Source organism: Ostrea edulis, chromosome 2, assembly GCF_947568905.1.
Source record: "Ostrea edulis chromosome 2, xbOstEdul1.1, whole genome shotgun sequence".
Taxonomy (NCBI): domain Eukaryota; kingdom Metazoa; phylum Mollusca; class Bivalvia; order Ostreida; family Ostreidae; genus Ostrea; species Ostrea edulis.
Window position 1 is genome coordinate 95300513 of NC_079165.1, and position 4940 is coordinate 95305452.

Consider the following 4940-nt stretch of genomic DNA (forward strand, 5'->3'; position numbering starts at 1 on the left):
CTTGTTTCTGTGAATAAAGTTATGATATCTGTAGAGTGAGACCGAACACAAGATATTCGACATGAAATACTGATTGTAAATGTTGTGGAAATAATTAAGGTGGTGGCTGCTAGTAAAACTGATATTAATTCTCTTTCCTGGCACCTACCAACTTCCGTAGTTTTTCGATGCAGAAAAAATAATCGCAAAACTCTCTCACTCATGTATACTACTGTTACCTGTACTGTATACTACTGTTACTATAAGGTAAACAAAGATATAGACTGCTATCGTAGTGTTCACCATTTTGATATCAGAAATGCCAAGTCAATGTCAAATCTTTAAAAAACTAATTTGCAATATTATTTTAACTTTTTGATAGCATTCTAATGTGAGTGAAATATTCATAAAGTGACATAAAGCACAGTGGCAGATTTAATGAGGTCCCACCACCCCTAACCCCCATCCCCTTTTGTGACCAAAATTTAAGCAAGAGGCCCTTGGGACACATCACTCACCTGATCAACCTTGACCCTGTAGTTGTTTAGCTGTTGTGATTTTTTTGCTTCCCAAAAAATTTTTGGGGGAACATATAGTCCCTGTCGTGTCTCCTAAACCTTTCATCATAAATTTATCATAGGTGATCACAAATATTCCTTGGCAACATGGACTTTTGAAAACAATGGATTGCGACTGCTTGATGGAAACCGACTTTAAATCCATCAATGACTTTTGGACCAAGGCCAATTTGGAAAGGTCAAGGTCATTCAGTACATATACCTTATATAAGGGGGGGAAAAAATCCTTATTTCAACAGTTTTTGAACAGGTATTGATCATATCTCACACAAATAAGGTCACTCAAAACTTAAATGTAAAATGTACCTTATATATAAAAAGAAACCTTCATTTCAACAATACCGTACAGCGGGTTATTTCCGCGGGTCTAAAATTTGGTGATTTGCTGGCTCGGAGGTATGCTAATAATCTTAGCGTAATAAATTTTGGCGGACAAGGAGGAGTTATCTCTCTTGCAAATACTGAAGTCGCATTGGGTGCATATTTGGCGAGTTAAATTTTGGCGGAGAGCTATCCAATCGCTAAAATAAGCCAAATTTATCACCCCACGGGGAAAAAAACGCTCTACGGTATTTCAACAGTTATTGATCCTTTGGACCAAGGTCTCTCAAAGTCATTCTCTTAAGGTCATTGTCACTTAAAACATTCCGTATATAAGGGAAAAGTTCCGTATTTCAACAGTTTTTGATTACAGGTATTGAATCATAAGTAATAGGCAAATGACTTCCAGACAAAGGTCACTCAAGATCCTTTTGTAAAGGCCAAGGTCACTCAACATATACCTTATATATGAAAAAACTTCATTTTCACAATATTTCAACAGTTGTGAATCATTGTGTGAGTCATTTGTCTTATGAAGTTCATTGGTTAGATGCAGTTCAAGGAACATCCATCAGGTTTACTGATATTCTTGTTAAAAGATTTTTTGCAACCTTTATTCCCATGAAAAATGTTGACCCCATATTTTGGCCCAAACCTAGCCCCATAAGGTCACCACATAACCATAATACAAGGCCACAAGGTAAAAAAAAATATGGTATGAAATGTATGATCTTGTCAAGTTCTACCTTAAACAGTTCAGAAGATACTGTCTATGTTAACATTCTTAAAAGTAGGCCAGTAGTCAAGGTTACAAGGGCAAAAACTTTGGAAGCAAAAAGGTCTTCTCACAAGGAATGCAAACATGAAAGCTGTTTAACTCACCACTCATAAGTTATTAGTAAGAGTCAAATTCCAAGGTCACAAGACAAATTTCATGGCATCAAATGAAATCCCTTGTCATAAGAAATCTATATACAAAATATGAAAGCTGTACATTAAATAGTTTATGACATTGCCCATGTTAGGCTTTCTTGAAATTGGATTAAAGGTCAAGGTCACAAGATCAAAACCTTTGGTACCAAAAGATAGTTCTTGTCACAAGGAATACACAATTGAAACATGAGAGCCCCATCATTTACAATTCAAACGTTATGAGCAAAGTTCAGTTTTCAGACTGACAGGACAAAAACAAGATATATGCACCCCACCCTCACCCTTGAACTTTAGTCACGGGAACATAACGTTTTTCCAACCCACACGACTTAGAAACGTTTGCATACTGATGTAAGTTAGTGTGGTCCTGCAAATGTTTTAATTATTGAATTCCTGTATATTCAAACATTGATCTCCAATTATTGACCCACCCTACCCCCGGGTCCCTGAATTGAACAAACTTGAATTTGTGCTACCTGAAGATGCTTGCATATTGATATGACTAATCATACAGGTCCAGCTGTTCTTGAGAGGAATTTTTTTTTAAAGATGTTCCCCATATATTCCCATAAAAAACTTTGATCTCCCCTATTTTGGCCCCACCCTATACCATGATTATCTAGATATCTTGATTATCTCTCCTTTATATGAATAAACTTGAATCCCCTTTACCAGAGGATGATTTGTCGCAAGTTTGATTGAAATCGTCCCAGTGGTTCTTGGGGATGCTAATTTTTTTCTAATTATCTCAACTTTAAAAGGCGCGTGGTATTTTATTAAAACAAACTTCAATCCTCTTTATTCAAGCATGCTTTGTGGCAAGTTTGGCTGAAATAGCCTTGTGGTTCTGGAGAAAAAGTTAAAACTGTTAAACTATCGCGGGTGCATTTCATTTTGAAGCGTATTTTGAAAGTACGAAATATTTCTGACAGATAGATACCGCATATTGACAGATGACCAAAAACGGGTATGAGTACAAACCGCTAAGCAATTGCTCAAAATGTTTCCAAAATCCATTCAAAGACAATTTGCAAACATTGTTACTGGTGACGAAACATGGGTTCACTATTTCGAACCAGTAAGAAAAATTAGATACAAAATATGGCTAACTATATATAAACACAATAGAAGGCCCGTATAGTTGCCAAAAAGAACCATAAGCACAAAGAAGGTTCTTTATTGCATATTCTTCTCATGTGATGGTATAGCCGTACAAATTCCGGTGCCGAAGGGCAAAAGTGTTACAGGTCGGTATTACCGAGATGTTATACTAAAAAAGCTCAAGAAATATTATCATAAACGACGCCCTGTGTCAGTATTTAGGCATGTTCGTCTACTTCATGACAATGCTCCATCACATACATCTGAGCTTGTGAAGCAATTTTTGAAGTCATCGAAGGTTACCGTCTTACCACACCCACCATACCCTCTTTTTCCTTTTTCCAGAACTTAAAAAGTACTTATCTGGTCGTCGTCACATGTCCCAACAAGCCCTTGGCTCAGCCATCAGTCAGTGCCTCAGAGGTCTACGTAAAACAGCGTACCGTGACGCATTTCAGAAATGGATTCAGAGATTGAAATTATGTATTTCAAACCGCGGGGAATACTTTGAAGAGATTTATTGTTCATTTCACTATTTGAGTCGAATGCTTTTGAGATATCGTACAATAGGCCTACATATTACATATCGAACAGCCCTCGTATTTATTTATTTCATAGTTACGCATAAGGTATAGCTAAAATAACCCATATCATAAAAGTAACCTAAAAAGCCCCAATACCCCGGAGCCCCGTAGACCCCCAGCCTATTGGCCCCCTATTAACAGATCCTGGATCTGCCACTGAAGGTAAACTTTCAAATTTGTATTCATTCTTTCTTGCTTCATTTCCTAACGCAGGTGATTATGACAATGAAAATATCCCAAACATTGTAAGTATAAATTACAAGGGAAGTGTTACAAATAATAATAAACAATGTACGAAGTAGAACGGAGAGGAGTGAAAACGTGTAATTGTAGCAGCTAGCCTTTGTAAGATGACCAACTCCCAGTGAAGCCAGTGTCCGGTTGCAATGAGCTGCAGTTGCGTAGAATCTTTTGCCTTTGCTCAAAATGAATTGTATAAAAAGGCCTTAAAGGAATGCTCAAAGTTACAGAGGGAAGTCAAATCCAACTGTCATAACATCAATATTAACCTTCATTTATTTGATCAGACCATTGTCCCTATTCTTCTGTATGGTTGTGAAATCTGGGGGGGGGGGGGGGGGGGGGGTAACCATTTGGCTTCCAAATTTAAAGATAAAGATGTAACTATGGACAACATGTTTAACAAACTGAAATGTGAAACACGACATATTAAATACTGCAAGACCATTCTTGGTGTACAGAGAAAGTCGACTAATTTTGCTGTTCTATTTGAACTTGGAAGATTTCCAATGTATTAATTATCAAATTATTAAAGCCATGATGAATTTCTGGTTTCGACTCGAAACTATACAGAACCCACCTTCTATCTTATTGAAGGAAGCATATTTAGTGTCAAAGAACCTCCATCTTCAAAATAGACCATCATGGTTTGCATCTATCCAAACAATGTTGGATCAGTTATCTGAATTTAGAAATATAGATTTATCAAAACTAAGTCCCTATTCGTTTAAAAAGAAGTTGTCAAATATTATAAAACATTATTTTATAAACCTATGGGTGAAAGAAAAGGAGCAACAAAATAATGGCAAACTAAGAACTTATTTTACTTTCAAAAACAACTTTGGAAGAGAACACTACCTCTCTGTTGTTAATAACTTCGATTAGAGGAAGAGTATAACTAAACTCCGCATCTCTGCACATCAATTCAATATTGAAAAGGGAAGATATGAGGACTTCCCCCTGAGTTAAGAGTATGCTTTCAATGTGATATGCAGGAGATTGAAGACGAACACCATTTCTTATTCTTTGCCCAAAATATAGCAATAAGAGGTTACAATTAATGGAAACCATCTCAAGAATCAACTCAAATGTCTCTGTTTTGATACCTATTGAGAAACTAATATGGCTCTTAAATAATGAAAGTAAAGACATTTTATGTTTGCTTGGAAAATTTAACTTTGAAAACAGTAAAAGAACAAATGTA